At 42.7% G+C, this 20,864-nt stretch overlaps 1 pseudogene across 1 annotated transcript in view; it reads left to right on the top strand.

Annotated features, from left to right (window-relative positions):
• LOC121826294 (cytochrome P450 3A25-like) overlaps positions 1-20,864 on the top strand; it is a 127,111-nt pseudogene that overhangs the window by 16,215 nt on the left and 90,032 nt on the right. The gene's annotated exons all lie outside the window — the stretch shown is intronic.

Genomic DNA, 20,864 nt, shown 5'->3' with positions numbered 1-20,864 from the left:
ATATGTATTGCTCTCATTGGTGCTATGGGATAGTCTGTATGTCAAATTACTCTGATTGGTCAATAAATAAAACACTGATTGGTCAGTGGCTAGGCAGGAAGAATAGGCAGGACTTACAGAGAAGAGAAGAGAAAGAACAGGAAGGCAGTAAGAGTCACTGCAGGCCGCCACCCTGACAAACAGCATGTGAAGATGCCAATAAGTCACAAGCCACGTGGCAAGGTATAAATTTATGGAAATTGATTAATTTAAGCTATAAGAACAGGTAACAAGAAGCCTGCCATGGCCATACAGTTTGTAAGCAATATAAGTCTCTATGTTTTCTTGGTTGTGTCTGAGCGGCTGTGGGACTGGCTGGTGACAAAGATTTGTCCTGACTGTGGGCACGCAGGGAAACTCTAGCTACACATTGGTTAATAAATAAGCTGCTTTGGCCTATGGCACAGCAGGAAGGAGCCAGGCAGGAAAATTCAGGAGAGACAAAGAAGAAAGGCAGAGGTGGAGGAGATGCCAGCTGCAACCCAAGGAGCAACATGCCAGCAGCCTGGCAATGCAGCTGCCATGTGGGAAAACACAGAATAATAGAATTGGGTTAATTTAAGGTGAAAGAGCTAGCTAGCCTGAAAATTTAAGCCATTGGCCATACAGTTTGTAAGTAATGTGTTCCTCTGTGTGTTTATTTGGGTCATTTGGCTGCAGGAGGCAGGTGGGACAGATTCCTCCTGACAGCAGGTCAGGCAGGACTGGAGAAACTTCAGACAACAAGAACCTCCTGACAGCAGGTCAGGCAGGACTGGAGAAACTTCAGACAACAAGAAGCAGGCCTTACCAAGTTCTGGAGTCCACCCAGACAGGCACTCACCGCGAGATTTTGGTCTTCTCACTCAGCTCCGTACACTTGTACAAGGCCTCACTAATTTCCTTAGGTAATTTCATCACATCTGCCATATCCATCTTATGCTCTGTGTTCTGCATCTCATGATCAGAATTCAGCCTGTGGTAGGGCATAGCCCCAGGAACAAAGAACCCTGTGAACACAAGCCTCAGGGACCCCATGAATTAAGGATGTATTTTGCACTACCCTAGCCCACTGGATGTCACATCCTGAATCCTATGTACTAGGAACTCCTGATGTGCAATAGACTTCCTACCCGGCCCCAGGGCCAGAAAAGGCTGGGTGTCAACAGGGAGGGAGACAGACCTACATGAGCTCCCTCAGTAGGCCTGGAGGAGTAGACTAGCTCACTATGTAGGCCCACAGGCATGGGCCTACATGAAATCTGTGATGACATTTCCACTGATGTTAGAATAGAAATGGTTTGTCCTTACAAGGATATCCAGAACTCATAGTCAGTATTGGCTTGAGTAGGCACTCCATGTGGATGGCTTTATAAAACTCCCAAGGTTATTCCAACGAGGCACCAGGGTGAGCACAAAGACTGAGAACAGTGATGCTCAAAGTGGAGCTCCCTGGTCTCAGCACTTATATCAACTGAAATCTTTGAAACAGGCAAATCCTCAGGCCTACTATCAACCTCCAACTCTCACGATCTGAAGGGACACACACACGCACACAACACACACACACACTGTAAAGGAGCCTCTCAGAGACAGTACAGAACACACTGAGACACCAAATTGTCAGCACAAAGAGATGCATTTCCCCGCAGGGCAAGCAAGGCATTGGGAGCTGCCTCTGGATCAGGCAAAGACAGACAACACACAGCAGGCTTTTTTCAGCAGTGGGATTTTAAATACAAAGTTTGAGTGTGTGCTAGGGTGAGTTGCTGAGATCTGATTGGACAGGTTGACAAGTGTAGGCAGGTAATGAATTTTGATTGTTGGACTTTGGTGTTTAGTTTCAAGAATGAGTCAGTGTCCTCAAAAGGGAATGAAATGGGGGACTAAATTTAGGAATGTAATCTAATGGTTAATCAAGGGAGAGGGAACTAAAAAGGGCAAAACCTGCCACTGCCATGATTGTGATATTTGGGCCCCTTAGAGAGCAATTCACACACACACACAAACCTACACGCAATTAGGATGACAAGAAATGTAGGTAGGTGGCATTGTCTCACAGTATAAGGAACAAGACCAGAGAGGAGCAGAGATGGACACCAGGCCTTCCAGTCACACACAGAAGAACCAAGTAGAACCACCAGGCCCTTCAAGCTACTCCCAGAGCAACAAGCAAAAATATCTTGTCAAATACAGAGACTCAGGTTAAACTCAGAGCACCCAGCATCTCGTACAAGCCAACACCTGTCAAGGTCTCTTGAAATGCATGTTGTGATCTTACACCCTACTGCCCCTCTCTGTGGATTGTGATTCAGGCCGCAGGCTCTGGTTTTCATTAGGAGGAATCAGAACAGCCTGTGTCCCATCTCACTCCTACAGGCTTCAGTTCTGCCTCTCAGATGCATTCAGGAAAATTTGTTTGTGCAGGTCGCCCTGCAGGTGCAGCTTCCAGTGGTCCAAGGACTGCTGGAATTGACACAGTAGGGTCAAGACAGTCACCAGAGAACAGGGCTTGATGAATACCTTGTTTTTCAACTCATTGTTGTAATGGGCCAGGAATTCATGCAGTTCATTCCTGTCATTTGTCATCATCTGTAGCTGAAGTTTCAGTTTTTCCACCTGGTTCAGCTGGTGCTCCTGCTCAGTGAGGAAGAAGGGTGTGGATGATGCCTTCCTAGCAGTCCCTGTAGGTACACAAACACATGTGAATTTGTACAGATAAATGGCATAAGCTAAGAAGATCATGTGGAGTCCCAAGAGGAGGCCTGAGGAAGAGGAAAAGCGTGGAACCCAGTGAAGCCCTTAAAGATCAGAACAGCTCTCCTTAAGCTGGGCCTCATAAGCCATGTGTCTGTCTCCAATCATTATGGCTAGATATATGCCTCAGGCCTTACTGAAGCAGCCTGGGTCTGAAAGACATAAGCAAGGCCGGCCATGTTGTTTTGAAATTGTCATCTCATACCTAATGTGATGCAAAAAAGTCCAGCCTAGTGGTTTTCACCTCCCAGCCGTGATAACCTGGGTCCACGACTAAAACGAACTGAATGTTTCAGACCTGGGTACATGGATGGAAAGTTTCCCTCCTTCCTATTTATATCAAATATAAAGTGCAACAACATACCATTCTGATACCGTATTAGTGGTTCTGGGCCTCCTGTTGCATTTTTTTGCCACTCAGAATGAACTGAAGGAGGTCACAGCACAGCAGCTGCAGGCTTGACCAATCCTGGCCCTCTGCCAACTAACCATCAGGAATCCTCCACCTTGGATCTGCTCTTTAGAAACCCGGACAAGCAGCATAGGCCCATTGCTTCATGATCACAGCTACAGGACCCCATTCCTAGAAGGTTCATTTCTAGCCTCACCTCCTTCTTAGGAAACTAGGGCTTTCTCTGCCAATCAGTGTGATCAGTCATGTCAATATGTCAATTGGTGAACTCTATAAGCACTTAGTGAATGCCTCAATGGCAGCTGGCATTGCCACAACACTGGTGATTTCACAGGAAATGCCACAGGCTCTCCAGGGTACAATAGAATTTCCAGAGAATGGACTGTTAGGGCCACTGCCAATGGTCATTACCTATCTGATAACAAACTCTTCAATAATTCACCAAAAGCCAAGCTGCCCTTTCCTGGAGTCTTTCCTGAGACACAGGGGAAGGCCTTCAGCACCTCCTCCTTCCACCCCATGATCTCTCTGACTCAACAATCTAGTTCATTCTAATTCAATAGTTCATCATGTGTGGAGAGCAAGACTCACTTTCCACACACTACCCAGGAATGGCTGTTCATCCTGATGATCGCCAGCTAATAAGATGAGAAATTAAGGATGCTAAGAAAATAGCTAAGGACAATGGGGAAGGAAGATCAGTTCCATGAAGTGAACAAGCACATTAGAGAAGATCCACTGAGCAGTTACAATGTATGGGAATGGTGAAGGATTATGTGGGTTTTGTTGGAACAATGATGAGTCACATAGGAAATGATGCAGCTTTTGCCAAAACCTCCAGCAAAATACATTTCAACCATCATGATGTTAGCAAAGGTGTTATCAGTCATTGAAAGGTATGACTGAAACTACCTAAGGACTGGGTATCCCCAGGTGAGCTTTCAGTCACCAAGAACAAATACTTACAGGAAGAGTCATGTCCCAGTCCTGCACTCAAGGTAGAGGAAAGAGGACTGGCTAGTGAGAGGGCAGGAACTCAGAAACCTTAGGGGTCTCTGACATGTGGCAATACTTGGTGGCTCCTGTCCTGCTAGTGGTTGTTATTTAAAATGTGAGAACCTCTAGATCTGGCCAGGGGACTTTACTCTCCCTGTTATTAGTGACACACACCAAAAGAAATCCAGTGTGGGTGAAGTGCAGGACTGGAACTGAAACCTCTTTAGTCCCTCTGTGCTTCCTTCCCACTCAGAGTGAAAGCAGAGGGCCCTCAACAGAGCAGCTTCAGCCTTGACCATCCCTGGCTCTCTGCAAACTAACCATGGAAAATCCTCAAGTCTGGGTCTGCTCTTGAAGAACTCAGAGGACCAGGATAGGCCCATTTCTTCTCAGAAACTCTCCCCTCCTGATCCCCCCTCCTGGAAGGATCAGCTGAAGCCTTCCTCTTCAGGAAGCTCCCCTTCCCTTTCCCAGGACTCACTGTGCTTTCCCCAGAACCATTTGTTTCTTGGTGTGTGACATGGAGACTGAAGGTCATCTTCCTTCTGCCTCCCTCTGATCTCCCTTTGCTCGCCATCCTGTCTCCTAAGAATCCTGTTCAGTCTAGTCAGCATGTCTGTAGGTGAAACACGAGACACTGCACCAATGCCCCAATGACAGTTGGTGTTGCCACAACACTGGTGACATCACATGGAATGCCAGGGCTCTCCAGGAGACAGTAGAATGTCCATGTGCTGATGTCACATGGTATAGCTATTTCATCCCTGCTTCATACCTCACCCAAAAGTGACTTGAAACCAAGGTGCCATTTCCATGAACCTCTGTGGTCACAATGGAAGCCTTTAGGTAGATCCTCCTTCCAAAGTTAGAAAGCTAGCTTTCTCCTTCATTATAAACTTTATCTAAGTGGGCCGGGCTGAGGTGGCGCACGCCTTTAATCCCAGCACTCGGGAGGCAGAGGCAGGCGGATCTCTGTGAGTTCGAGGCCAGCCTTGACTACCAAGTGAGTTCCAGGAAAAGGCCCAATGATATATAGAGAAACCCTGTCTCAAAAAATCAAAAAAAAAAAGAAGAAACTTTATCTAAGTGAAGTTGCCTTTCATATATTTCCTTTTTTTCCCTAAATATTCTGTTTATATTTCCATAACTTAAACCATTTTTATCTTAGACCCCATATAAACTTTATTTATATTCAAATCTTATTTAGCTTTAATGTTCCATATTTTTATATCTTAAACACTTCTCCAGTACGAATACAGAATGTATTCAATCTTTCATGACATACTTAAGCCTTTAAATTTTTATAAACATATTACATCTTAAAATACTTTTTTTCTATTTAATTCATTGAGTTATCCTCTGCTTGAAATTTGATCCAGTTTTTTCTTATCTTAGCCAATAATAATTTTAAATCAATTCTCTTAAATGATGGCTAGTATTTGTAACCATGCACAGAATGAAGCATGATCAAGCATGCCACACCTCACTGTAATAATGCAACTAGTCCATCGTAAAGGATGAGGGCACCATCAGTGTTGTGCCACAATACACATATGCTTGTTGTCATACAACAGACACAAATATGTGCCCACATTCATACATTTAAGATCATGTGTTTATCTACAAAATTGCATGTGCACACACACACACACACACACACACACACACACACACACACACACACACACAAATATACTTTGAAATTAAATTAAATGTACAATAAATTGGCATAACAAAAAATCAAAAAGAAACAACTTTTTGTTTGTATGTTGTATTGGCATGCATGTGTATGGTATGCATAGCTATGAGTATAGTTATGTTCATGATTTATAAGTATCTATATGGTATACATATTGTGTAGAACCATATCTAACTGCATATACATGTGTATGTAAATATAAAGATAAACTGAAACCCCAGCTCCCAGACACCAGCCAAGGAGGCAGCAGAACTTTCCAAGTGCCTGGATTGCTGTGTTGGCTCTTTGCTGCCTCAAATATGAGTGCCTGTTATATATATATTTTTTTTGGAAAGGCATCATTTTTTAATTCACAACTGAGGCACTGTATTTGCCTTATTAGAAAATATGCAACATGTAACTTTCAAAAAGCAGAAATATGAGAAATAAACTTTGCTATCAGTATCTAGAAATGAATATCAAAACTTCCTTCAATGCATTTTTCTATAACTGCATATCATTTCAGTACTTTAATATTAATCCTATATTTTAATTTTTTCTGTATTTAATTTTTTCTCCCCTGAATAATGCAGTGTTCAATATATATACGTCATGAGGTATCATTCTCCATGATGGTAGTGGCCACTACTGTCTCTATCTAAAGCATCTTCTAGTTGCCTAGAAATCGAGTTGTTAATTTCTTCATGTACTCGTTTATGGTTCTGTGTAGGCTTAGGAAACATTTATTACTCTAGGCTTTGGAGACACAGAGGTAACTAGGGTGAGTAGCATGGGAAGGAGATGGTGGGGGTGGGCTGTCTGCATGTGTTGGGAAAGTTCTAGTTAAATGCGTGAAAGATCACATCTGAGGTAATAGGAGGCAAAAAGGCAGAACACAAAGAGAAAGATATTTCTGACTCTGCATGCTGCTACTCAGTCTTCCGCACTGCATGACACATGGATGTCCCAGATTTCCACTTAGCAAGGTGAATTGATTGACCTAGGCTTGCTCTGCAGTGATGTATGTCTACATAGAGGATACAGGTCTAAAAGCATTTGTAACAAATACACCTAAATGTACAAACCATTACAAGGTATTCTGCATCTGAGCTGGTTTATGTAAGAGATCCATGCCCAAAGGGTGTTCCAAAAGTAAAATTCTTTTTTGAGTCCATTGTTCTCTGTGATTATGTTGGATACATACCTTCTTAGTTAGGGTTTCTATTGCTGTGAAGGGACACAATGACCATAGCAACAATTATAAAGAAAACATTGAATCAGGAGGCTTACAGTTTCAGAGGTGTAGTCCATTATGATCATGGCAGGACATGGAGGCATGCAGGCAGACATGTTCCTGGAGAAGGAGCTACATCTTGATCCCACAGGCAACAAAAAGTGCTTTGAGACACTAGGCATGGCATGTGCATAAGAGATCTCAACAACCCCCTACCCACAGTGACATACATCCTCCAACAAGGCCACACTCTCTCCAACAAAGCCACACCTCCTAATAGTGCCACTCCCTGTGAGCTTATGGGAGCTTCTTATATTCAAATTAACAAACCTGCTAGATATCCTTAGAAGGCATAATGAAACAGTATTTGGTGTGCTAATGGAAGATATTTTGTAGAGGGGAGCACTTTTTTTAAAATGGAGAATGGTATCATTTGGTTCTACCAATATTTTGGTTCAACCTATCTTAGGTTCCTTGATAGAGACTCCAGAACAAAACAGAAACTAACAAGAGAAAAGCATGAACACTCACCTAGTACAAACTTTCACAGCACAACTCTTCCTAAGGATCAAGCACCCCCAACAAATGCTTAGACCTGAAATTATTTTTTAAAGATTGTGTTCATTCAGAATTAATTGTCATTATATAGACTATCTTTTGCTTAAGAAGTAATGCTCAAATGTGCATATTTTCATGTAATACTAAGTGAATATGCTAATTTTCATATAAAGTCAGGTATTTTAAATGTACATTAATAGCAACATTTTGGATTTCACATAATCAGTATCAAATTATTTAATCATAAAAGCATATAGTATTGATGCCCAGCCACTGAGTGAGCAAGGGAGATGGGAGAAGGTGAACACAGCATCATCAGCTGCCATTCATCCCCACCTCACTCTCATATGCCCTGGGGAGTATCTAACCATGAATCCTGGACCCCTGTGTACCCAACCAGGCATCAGGCTCATTTCGAGAGGCCCCTCTTAGACCCAACTTAATGAGCTTCCAGCTCTCAGGGGAAGGATGGAAAGAGGTAACTCTCACTCAAACTGATGATGTGTATGAGGGTATAAGAGCAGCTGTTACCCCGTACATGCCTGCATGTCTTAGAAAAGGGCACATTGCCTGGTCTATGCCAGCCCTAGCCAGCCTTCCAGCCTGAAAGCCAAGAACAAAGTCAAGGACATCAACGTCTCACTAGTGCCTCAAGTCTCAATAGGATGAGCAAGGAAACAGGAGTAGTCCATCCCCAAGAGTCCCCATGCCTCCACCAAAGGGTAGTCACCACAAGCTTCACAGACTCCTGCCAAAAACTGTCCCAAGTGACACCCAGCAGCCCCAGAACACTCCTTAGTTTAGAAGTGGGGTAACATCCCAGGTACCCAGAGTGACCCATGGAGCCCATGAAGATGGTAAAAGGTCATCAGTCTTGCTGTGGTGATGACCTCAAGAGAAATTACTGACACTGCACGTAGCTAGAGACCAGGACAAGTCTACACAAGAAAGGAAGCCTTTCAAACACTAATCTGGTCTCAAATCAGGCTTCCCTCCCCAAATTCTACAATGTATACGGACAGAAGAGCACATGGCTCCAGAACTGATGGGCCCTTACTCTAGATTTTATTATGGTCCTGATCCTTAGGGTGGGCTACAGCCTTCATGTCCACCAGAGTTCCTTCCTTCCCACAGAATGATGCCTTTATGTATCCCACATATTTCCCAAAACCCCTACCCTTCACACCTTGGGGGTCTTCTTTGAAATTCACCTCCTGGTGAGTCCAGTCATTTCAACCATGTGGCATGGCATTGAGCCCTGGGCATGCACCATGGCTCAGGGCCAGCACTGTGCCTTTTAGAGCATGTAGTAGACCTGAGAGTTTATTCCTGAGTTGATGGAAAGTGGAATGTTATGGAACGTGTGTCAAAATTAAAGCAATAGGAGTCAAGCAGATGAATGACAAATAGTGAGGGCTTTTGGATCACATCCTCTCTGTGTGCCTTCATCAGTTTGCAGATATGCGGCTGCACCTTTCCTCCATGGAGGGACATGTGGTGCTTCTGACCTGCTTCAGGAAATTGTCAGGAAGTCCTTCCTGGGTTTTATGAGCGGTTTCAGGGGGAAGATCTGAACCCTCCTCACATTCATTCATCCACTCAACTTCCTATGTCAAGCCCCATGTTTTGAGATGGCATATTCTGAGTGCCATCAAGTATGAAATAAAGCCAAAGGTCTCAGTATAATTAATGACTGTGTTCATATCATGTTCTGTGCATGTCATTTTGCATCAACTTTTCAGTAATTTTTCTTTTAAAAGTATTTAGTGATTGAAATATATAAGGTAATTCATCTAACTGGTATGTTTTTCACTAAGTCTTTGATACTTTGGTATTCTAAAATGCGCAGTAACCATGAAGGATATTTAACTTATGAAGTGCTTGGAAAATTTGACCCTTGTAAGAATGTTGTATTTGGTTAAGTATGTGGTGATGGCTGTAACTGGTTAAATGCTGAAACCTGAACTGTCCACAGGGGCCTCCAGAGCACTACTGATGACCAATAGCCTTAGACCTGAGAAGTGCACTAGGAACACAGGACAGACTCTCAAATGCGCACAATGCCAAGAAGAACATGCCATTTCATTGACTCATTCTGGAAGCTTCCTTGGTGATTTTTTAATATTCACTGGTGGTTTCCAGTGAACTCTCCTACCAGCATGGCAGAGTAACTTCACTTGCCTTTTCCAATGAATTACTCTAGACCAGCAGTTTCTGCAAGCTAGACACATAGCAAACCGCCTCCCACCAAGAATTTTTAGTCTTAGGGTGAGCTCTTATTGAGAGTATCATTCATTTGAAACAAAATTCTGCACAAAATTTTCACAATGTCCTTTAATATTAAAATATTCTCTAAGTTTCAGAACTACAAGAAAACCCTCTAAGGCAGAAAGCCATGAGTCAATCATGAAAAGTACCAGGGAAGGGCCAATGAGATGGGTAGTTGGGTGGAAGAAAAGAGCTGAATCATCCGAATTAGTTCATTGACCTCCATATGATCAGAATGACAAAATGGCATGGCGTGTATTGTATGTTCATTCTCTCTCTATTGTATGCATGTATGTATTTCTCCTTCCCCAAATAAGTAAATAGATTATTGTTATTATTTTAAACACCAATAGGAAGATTTCCATACACTCATCATATGAAATAATTTTTAAAAAATGAAAAAGATTGCATGCAGCTCACAACTTTTTGCAACTTCAGTTCCAGGGGTTATGACACCCACCCACAGACATACATGAAGACAAAACACCAATGGGCAAAAAATAATAAATCAACAATTAAATATTTGTAGAAGCTATGGGGTCAGGGGCCCCACAAGCATCCCACAGAACTAAATAATCTAGGCTAATAGTGACTCCGAGACTGAACCACCAACCAGGGAGCATGCATGGGACTGACCTGTGTCCTCTGCATGTATTTTACAGTGAGACTCCTAACAGTGGGAGCAGGACTTGTCTCTAATCCCTGCTTCTAGGACCCATTCCTCCTACTGAATTGCTGTGTCCAGCCTCAATGTAAGAAGTCATGCCTAGTCTCACCACAACTTGATATAACATGGCAGGCAGATATGCGCAGGAGGCCTGCCCATTTCTGAAGAGAAAAAAGAGAAGGAGGAATGGATGGGGAGCAGGAAGAGTGGAGGTTGGGGGAGGGACTGAGAAGAGAGGATGGAGGGGAAATTTTCATTAGGATATAAAAACAAAAATAAACAAATAGATAAAAACATTCATTCCAAAAAGGGAGAATATTATCATATTTAAATTTGAGATACTAAATTCATGTACCTCAAGGTACATTGCCACTTATTCTAACTTTATAAAGAGTTTGCAGTTGTACATAATAGTTAGATAATATTAGGCATACTTTTGAGCTGGTCTAATACAAAATGTGGTTGCATTGTACTTGAAATAATTATATCATGTTTAAGCATTGTTATGACCTTGTTATTGTTTTACATTTGGAAATTAATCATGTCATAAAAAGATATAATTTTGTGTCAAGTTGACAAGGGTGCAATTGTGATAGCAATTTTTGTTTGTCGAATTTATTACATCTGGAATTAACTAACACCCAAAAGTGGAAGGGCATGCCTGTGAAGTATTTTTGTTAATTAGAAAAGAGAAGATCCATGTAATCCTATTTTTGCAGTATGAAGAATTCCTTTAATCTTGATATTGATGGGGAAAGAAGTGCCTTTACCTCAGATGTTTTGAGGCAAAAAACCCCACCTGTAATCTCAGCCAGGCCTTGTGCTAGAATCCCATATAAAGAAATGGAAGAAGGGCCTTTTGCTCTTTAGTTGCTGTCTCTCACCTTGCTAGCAAGTCCATTCCTTCACTGGCATTGGAGCCAACTGCTTTGGGATTCCAGACTATACTGCTGATGGGATGAGACATCAAGCATAGTGGACTGAGCAACTCCTGGATTCAAGGGCTTTGCCCTCATAGCCAGCCAATGTTCAATTAGCTGAACTACAGCCTCTAAGTCATTCTAAAATATAGAACTCAGGACATCTGTTAGAACATCCAGTGTTCGTAACCTCTGAGCCATCTCCTCAGCCTGGGTTTTTTTGTTTTTCCATATGAAGTTAAGTATTGTTATTTCCAAGTCTGTGAAGAATTGTGTTGGGATTTTGATGGGGATTACATTGAATCTATTGATTACTTTCGGTAAGATTACCATTTTTAGCATGTTAATTCTACCTATCCATGAGCCTGGGAGATCTTTGATTTTCTGATATCTGCTTTGATTTCTTTTTCAGAGACATAATGTTCTTATCATACAGGTCTTTCACTTGCTTAATTAGAGTTACCTCAAGGAATTTTGTATTATTTGTGGCTCTTGTAAAGGGTGATGTTTCTCTGATTTCTTTCTCAGCCCTTTTATCATATGTATATAGGAGGGCTACTGATTTTTTTTAGTTAATCTTGTATCCTGCCACATTACTAAAGGAGTTTATCAGCTGTAGGAGTTCAATGGTAGAATTTTTGGGGCCACTTATGTATACTATCATATTGTCTGCAAATAGGGAAAGTTTGAATTCTTCCTTTCAATTTGTATCCCCTTGATCTCCTTTTGTTGTCTTATTGCTCTAACTAGAACTTCATGTACTATATTGAATAAATATGGTGAGAGTGGACAGCCTTGTCTTCTTTCTGATTTTAATGGAATCGCTTTGAGTTTACCTCCATTTAATTTGATGTTGGCTGTCAGCTTGCTGTAACTTACCTTTATTATATTTAGGTATGTTCCTTGTATTCCTGCTCTCTCTAGAACCTTTATCATGAAGAGGTGTTGGATTTTGTCAAAGGCTTTTTCAGCATCTAATGAGATGACCATATAGGTTTTTTTTTTCTTTCAGTTTGTTTATATGGTGTATTACATTGACAGATTTTTGTTTGTTGAACCACCCTTGTATCCCTGAGATGAAGCCTAGTTGGTCATGGTGGACATTTTTTTTATGTGTTCATGGATTCAGTTTGCCAGTATTTTATTGAATATTTTTGTATCAATGTTAATGAGGGAGATTGGTCTGTAATTCTCTTTCTTGCATCTTTGTGTGGTTTGTGTATCAGGGTAACTGTAGCCTCATAAAAAGAGTTTGGTAATGTTCCTTCTGCTTATGTTGTATGGAACAATTTGAAGAGTATTGGAATTAGCTCTTCTTTGAAAATCTGGTAGAATTCTGCACTGAAACCATCTGGTCCTGGGCTTTTGGGGGGAGACGTTTAATGACTGCTTCTATTTTCTTAGGGGGTTATTGGTCTATTTAAATAGTTTCCCTGGTTTTGATTTAACTTTGTTATGTGGCACTTATTCAGTAATTGCCCATTTCTTTTAGATTTTCCAGTTTTGTGGAGCACAGGTTTTTGAAGTACGACCTGATGATTCTCTGGATTTCCTTATTGTCTGTTGTTATGTCTCCTTTTTCATTTCTGATTTTGTTATTTTGAATGCTTTGTCTCTGCCTTTTGGTTAATTTGAATAAAGGCTTGTCTATCTTGATTTTTTTCAAAGAACCAGCTCTTTGTTTCATTGATTCTTTTATTGTTCTCTTTGTTTCTATTTCATTGATTTCAGCCCTCAGTTTGATTATTTCCTGGCATCTATTCCTCCTGGGTGAGTTTGCTTCTTTTAGTTCTAGAGCTTTTAAGTGTGTTGTTAAGTCACTAGTGTGAGATTTCTCCATCTTCTTTATGTCAATATTTAGTGCTATGAATTTTCCTCTTAGCACTGCTTTCATAGTGTCCCATAGGTTTGGGTATGTTGTACATTCATTTTCATTGAATTCGAGAAAAATCTTTAATTTCTTCATTTCTTCCTTGACCCATTGGTGATTTGTTTGGGCATTATTCCTTTTCCATGAGATTGTAGGCTTTCTGTAAATTTTGTTGTTGTTGAAATCTAACTTTAAGCCATGGTGGTCTGGTAAAATACAAGAGGTTATTCCAGTTTTGTTGTTGTTGTTGTGTTGTTTTGTTGCATTTTTGTATGTGTTGGGATTTGCTTTGTGATTCAGCATGTGGTCAATTTTAGAGAAGGATCCATGGGGTGCTGATAAGAAGGTATATTCTTTTGTTTTAGGGTAGAATGTTCTGTAGATATCTGTAAAGTCCATTTCAGTCATAACTTCTGACAAAGTAGGTCTTTTCTCATAACTTCATAACTTTATAACAAAAGAGGGCTTTCCTCCTTTTGTGCAGCTCTGGGAGGGACTGAGGAAGAAGGAAGAAGTTACTGAACCCCAAGGAAAAGGGTGGCCAGCTGGATGGGACAGGACTAAGCTCTGGGGATTAAAGGGAGGTCTTGGCAGACTCCTGATGATTCTGCCAGTACAGTGGTCACTATCATTCACAGGACCCTCTCCTGTTAACGCTTGCCCTTACTCAGAGTCTTTTCTCAGTCCCACTCAGCACCTCACGAGAAGCCTTTCCATAATTGCTTGAAACCCAAGGCTGCTCCAAGGCGTCAGTACCCCTTTGCCAGCAAATTCCTGGTGTAGGCGCCCCAGCCCTGAAGCAGAAACACTCACCCTCTCCTGACAGAGCTCCAAAATCACAAACATAAATTTGCTGTTCTTGAAAAAGCTGTGGAAGCCTATGACGTGTTGATGTGCGAGTCTGCGGTGAATGGAAATCTCTGTGGACAGCTTCTCCTTCGGGGAGGGCAAGAGAAAAGACTTAGGCATGATCTTGGCTGCGAACGACTCCTTTGTGTCTGGTCTGAGATCTCGAAACATTTCCAATCCTCCTTTATCAGAAAGCGGCCCCTTACATACTGGTGCCTGCTGAGTGGGTCCAATAAGACCTCCGGAATCTCCTTCAGCAGTGGGGGGCAACTGGGGCCCTGGGAACAGCATCTCCCTGGACCCTGGCTTTCTGGAGGTCAGCTGGTGCTCAAGCCAGCTTTCCAGCTTTGTCTGCTGCATCCATGCTCCTGATTTGCTTTGCTCCCCCTCGAATTCAAACAAGGCGCTGGGAATCTTTCAAAGGCCTGCCTGCATGTTGCTGATTGGCCACGGGAATTTATAAAGAAGCTGCCTGGCACTCTGGGTTCTATGGCACAGCTCCCTTTAAAACCCGCATCTTGTGAGCAAGAAACTTGATGGGTGTGGACTTGAGGACTGAATGCACGTGGGATAGCCTGGGAAACCAAGAACTAGTTGGATACGCAGAGATTGACAGCTGGACTGGATTCGGTCCTGCTGTCTGCCTGTGTGGTCCACCTGTGCCTCATTGTCCTGTGAGGATCTAACACCTTCCTCTGGCTTCGAAGTGGTTTCTGGGGGTTCCAACACACAGCAGGTGCCCTGCCTGCTGAGCTGTCTCTCCATCAACCTCACCCTTTAAACTTTTAATTAATTTATTTTTTAATAATTTAATAATAAAAAACTGTCGTGCTAAGTTGCCTAGATAGGTTTTCTACTTAGCAGCCCTGCTTCAGCCTCTATTTGCTCATATTACAGGAGTATGCCACGGCTCTTGGGTTATTTAAACTTCTCATTGAAATACAGTGTGTTTATAGAAAAATGGACACATACTGTATAAAGAGTATCCAGACTGAAAAAGAAGGCACTACCAACATACCAGAAGTCCCCTGTGACTGCTGTTGGGCCCTGGGAACCACCCCTAGAGATGTACTCTTCTAGTCAGAGGACTGGACAGGTATTAGGCTTGGCTGCTGTGGTTTGTCAAAAGGTTGCAAAGCAAAAACAACACAGAAAAAGGCGGCGGCGTGGAGCAAGCTCCGAGGACGGCAGGCCCAGCAGCTCGGGCCTGTTACATGAGTGCTCTACCACCTGCCTACGTCCGGACCCTGTGCGCACAGGCCTTCAGGCAGCAACTTGGCTTGAAGCTCTTATAGCAAAAGCCACTATCAGTGGGATCCACTCAGTTAGTCCAACTTTTCATTTTAAAAATAATCGATTAGCCTTTAACCTTAAAGGGGGATATAGGTAAAAGACACAAAGGCATTTTTTTTTGTCATTAGTATTTTTATGCAAGTTGACCAGAGAACTGTGCTGAATAACTAGTGACAATATGTTATAGACTGAACTGTGTGTCCCGTCTCCCAATTTCTAAGACTGTATTTGGAGAGAGGCCTGGAAACCATGGCTTAAGAAGTTGTTGGACCTGTGAGATGGCTCAGTATGTAAAGGCACATGCCACTCAGCCTGATGCCCTGAGTTAGAGCCTCAGAGCCCACATGGTAGATCCCCAGAGCCCACTCCCCAAAGTTGTCCTCTGCTTCCACACTTGTGTTCACACACACACACACACACACACACACACACACACACACACACACACAATGGGGGGAGGGAGAAAGAGACTCACATAATAATCATAAAATATCTTTTAAAAAATTAAATTTATAGCCAGGCAGTGGTGGTGCAGGCCGTTAATTCCAGCACTATGGAGGCAGAGGCAGGTGAATCTCTGTGAGTTTGAGACCAGTCTGGTCTACAAAGTGAGTTCCAGAACAGGCTCTAAAAGCTACACAGACAAACCCTGTCTCGAAAAACCAATCAATCAATAAATTTATTTGTTTATTTTACACCCCAATTGCAGTTTCCTCTCCTTCCAGTCTCTCCCCTATACCCCGCCCATTCCCACACCCATTCCACTCCTCCTCCATTTCTGTTTAGGAAAGGGCAGGTCTCCCGTGAATATCAACAAAACATCGAATATCAAGTTGCAGTGTGACTAAGTACCTCCCATGTATAAAGGCTGGACAAGGCAACCCAGTGTGAGGAGTAGGGTCCCAAAATCCTGCAAAGGAGTCAGAGACAGTCCCTGTTGCCATTGTTAGGAGTCCCACAAGAGGACCAAGCTACACAACTGTAACATATATGCAGAGTGTCTAAGTCAGTCCCATGCAGGCTCCCTGGTTGTTGATTTAGTCTCTCTGATTTGCTATGAGCCCAGGTTAGTTGATTCTGTGAGTCTTCTGTGGCTCCTACAATCATTTCTCCTCCTCGTCTGCAGGATTCCCTAAACTCCTCTGAGTATCTGGTTGTGAGTTTGCATCAGTTTCCATCAGTTGTAGATGATGCCTCTCTGTTAAGTTTTTTAAAGAGCATTTGCAGATTGTGCTGTGCCCTGTGGCCACTAGCTTTATGGTCAAGTCCACAGTGGTCTTCAACCTTGGTATAGATACCAACCCTTCAGCTGAGTCTTCTTCTAGCTATTTACAAAGTTCCCAATGTAGAAGAAAACTTTGCTGCTCTGAGCATTTAAAAGGAAGTATTTGGTTACAAGTTTTCCTCCTTTCACTGAATTATTCCAGGATTCCTATGTCTGGGTGGTGACATTATGTGCCACAGTCGCTCATATTAAGTCCATTTAATTATGGGGTGAAATTTAAGGGTGAGAACATCATCCTGAATGTCCAGGACCTGGTATTTTGTCCATGGAAAATGATGAACGAAAGCAATTTCCAGTTTTTATCTGCACTGCAGAGACTCAATGTTTTCATCGCAAACTCATGGTCCTTGGGAACGCTAAAGATGACATGAACATTGTAGAAGCCTTGAGCAACTTGGCTCCAAGAAGAGCAAGTTCAGCAAGAAGCTCCTCACTGCCAACTATGGGACAGCTGTGATAGTTCTGAATGGCACACACCTTAAACACCAGACCATCCCATCTGCAGCTCAAAGGGCACCCATCCATCTGTGGCACCCATCCTTCTGCTATTCATATGTTATAGTCCTTGAGTCCTGCTGCTCTTCTTTGGGTTTGTAATTTCCTCATTTCCCTGAAGTTGAGCTGGATTGCACAGTTAAGGTTGTGGTTATGAGTAGAAACTAAATAAGGGAAAGAAAGACACCATATTGTAATAAGTCAATACCTTCTATCCAAAGGGTTTTATTTTGCCAAGCAGAGGGGAGGCTGGGAGGAGCTGTTAGTTCAATCTTGGGGTAGCAAGCTGAAGAGCCAGACAAACACTGGAGCTGTCAGTTTCCTTCCAGTGCTCCTTTGATGCTAAAGCATCTGCATTCTGATTCCTAAATGTCTTCCTAAACTCCTCCTGACAGGTGCCCTCGTAAACACATGCAACTCCTTCAGACCTTTGCTGCTGCTTTGAAAGTCTGTTAGTGCTACTAGGCAAGGGAACCTCTGAATGTTGCCTTCTTTATAGAGAAGCAAAGAGGCCTAACTCAACATTAGTGTAGCCATGACAGGCTACAAACTAACAATATTAGAACTAGGCCTCACCATTACAATAACCAGGAAAAGCCACAAATGTACCCTGCAGGAGATCAATCAGAATTGAGACAAACAAGTACTAAGTGCTCTAGAACATTAAGGATAGCTTATATAATTTGTATATAGATTGCCAATTTCCTTGCAGCCAGTACCAACCACTGTTTGACAAAACTTCTGTTACCTCACTCCTGCCCAGTCAGGAGTCCAACTCGCATCTGAATCCCCTGACCCCCATCCTTTACTCCTTAAAAACCCTGCCTCAACAGAGCTAGATGCTCTCCCTGATCCAACCGTTGTGTTGGAATGGATGGAGAGTCCAAGCTGGATCTTGCATTAAGGTTCTTTGCTTTTGCATATGAACTAGGACTCCTGGTGGTCTCTGAGGGTTTCATGATGTGGGCGTAACAGGAAGTAGGTTGTGAAAGGAGAACTTGGCATCTGTGTGTACTTTTCTGAAATTGTATTGTGGATTGAATGTGGTTTGAAGAGATTGTGCTGGGAGTTAAGATCAAGACTGTCTGTGATTTTTTCCATCCTAGCATCAGACTGCTTAGGTATAAGTTAGGTGTGTTATTAGATCTGTTTACCATTATATTGTGAATTGACTCAGGAGTCAGAAAGATAACCTCTAGCTTTAGCCTGTCATGACTAGTTGAAACTGGTAACTAAAATCTTTATGAACTCCCTTTTTCTCATAGTTTCAAGAGACCGTAAATTATATATTATCTGTCATGTAAAGTATTAAGTGACCACAGTGAGGCAGACAGTGGAAGGATGTGATAAAGTGTACCGTCGAGGGGTTGCTCTTACACACACACACACACACACACACACACACACACACACACACACACACACACCTAGAAAAGTGACTATGAGACAGGAGGAGGGCACCTAAAGGGAGTGAGGGAGGCAAAGAGGATAATGGTGTATATATGAGATGAATGCAGAAAGTCAATCTGTTTGGGTGGTGAGAGGGAAGGTCTATTTGATGGGGTGGAAAGGTAGTGAGAGCATAAATGAAAACATAACATGAAAAATGTCAGAGCAGCTCAGTTCTATGCTAAATATAAAAAACCCACAAAACAAAAATGAAGCCGAGATGTGCATGGAACAGCACAGCACATGTGGTCAAACATCATCAGCTCTAGAGGCAGTTTCAGGTAAATGAAGGTTCTAGATTGGGTTCATAGGTCAGTGGGAAGTTGTGGCCACCTTTCCAGCAGGGGCCCCATTCATCCGCTCTTTTCTATACACAGCAGCATTTTCCATGAATGCTCATGGAGATGGGCATGCAGAGGAGCCATTCAAAGAATCTGCTCAAGAAACACATTTCACATGGAGGTGCACACCCACAGTGTCATTTACTCAGGAAGCCCAGGCAGGTGTAACATTTGAAGTCGGGGCTTTAAGATCATCCTGGGCATCATAGTAAACACCAGCCTCAAAAAATACACATGATAAACTTAGTATTGAAATACATTTTTTTCTTCCTTATTGTATGTTTCTTCCCTAGCCTAGGGATTAAGGTCAATGGGTCAGTTGTTTACCTAGCGTGCACATGGTCCTGGGTGCCATCCTCAGCACTCACACAATAGGGCATGGTGTAGCTAGAGTTTTCCTGCCTTGCCCACAGTCAGGACCAATCTTTGTCACCCGCCAGTCTAGATGAGATACTTTGATGAAGGTGGAACTTGCTGCCTCCTTTCAAAATTATCCCAGCCTAAAATCATTTCTTATCTTGGCAACTGATTCAACAACACCTTTGTTGGGATTTTGCCAGGCTCCAGCTGCATGACTGCACATAAACAGTTCAGGAGCTTTGCAAGTGGTCTGGGGTCTTGTGTCTTAAGTCACCAGTGTGCGCTCATGATTATGTATGTGCAGAGTGGTCAAACAATCTAGCATGCATGGTGTAGCTCTGTAAGCTCACCTGCACCTTAAAGAACCAGACACAGACCCCAACCCCTCTCTATCTGTTCTGTTCTCTCTCTTCACCTCTCTCTCTCTCTCTCTCTCTCTCTCTCTCTCTCTCTCTCTCTCTCTCTCTCTCTCTCTCTCTCCTTCCCCAGGCCTGGTTCTCTTGTTCTGCCCTAACCCTCTTCCTCCTAATAAAGCTCTGATACTGATACTGGAGTTTGTCGTGGCCATGACCTTTCCTCACAGGAACCAGCGCTGGTAACCAGTGTAGATTATCATTATTACAACCTTCAACATCAACAGTGACCCTGATGGAAGACAGAGGAGGCACAACTTGAGAAGCCTCACAGTAAGACTAAAGTAAAATCTGTTTTCCTGGACACAAACTGTTTTCCTCCTTTCTCTTCTACCTGACAGTTCTTATCTTAAAAATGATAAAATCACTCAAACATATGCTTTTACATTTTTCAGCCATGAGTCACTAAACCATTTTACATGCTGAATGTTTACCAAACCGTGTGGCAGGTGGATGATAAGGGTGCAGTCCCGCTGATGCAAGTTCCCTGTCCATGCTGAGTCACAGGAACACCAAGCTGATGACCTGATACAAAATCAACATTATTAGATACTGCTTCCTCACTGGGATAAACAGAGCCAGTTCTGAGGAATAGAAGTCAACTCTAATCTAGCTGTCTGTGGAATTGACTTGACTAGGGTCCCTGTCCCATACCAGCAGCTGTGTGATTTTGAGAAATCTGGTTGTCTTTTTTTTTTTTTTTTGAGACAGGGTTTCACTGTGTAGCTTTGCGCCTTTCCTGGAACTCACTCTGTAGACCAGGCTGGCCTCGAACACACAAAGATCCACCTGCCTCTGATTCCCAAGTGCTGGGATTAAAGGAGTGTGCCACCACTGCCCGGATCTGGTTGTCATTTTAATTTTCTCCTCTTTGCAATAAAGCAGCGCTATCTGGTGGCCTCCCAGAGGACCAAATAGGTTTTCTGCTAAGGTAAGAGGATGTGAGGCTAGGTCAGTAAGATGAGGCAAGGTGAGACATTACAAGATGGTAGGTGTGCAGC

The sequence above is a fragment of the Peromyscus maniculatus genome, chromosome 23 (genome assembly GCF_049852395.1).
Source record: "Peromyscus maniculatus bairdii isolate BWxNUB_F1_BW_parent chromosome 23, HU_Pman_BW_mat_3.1, whole genome shotgun sequence".
In the NCBI taxonomy this organism is placed as follows: Eukaryota; Metazoa; Chordata; class Mammalia; order Rodentia; family Cricetidae; genus Peromyscus; species Peromyscus maniculatus.
The sequence above is the reverse complement of the archived record's forward strand: the minus strand, read 5'-3'. Positions and strand labels throughout refer to the sequence as shown.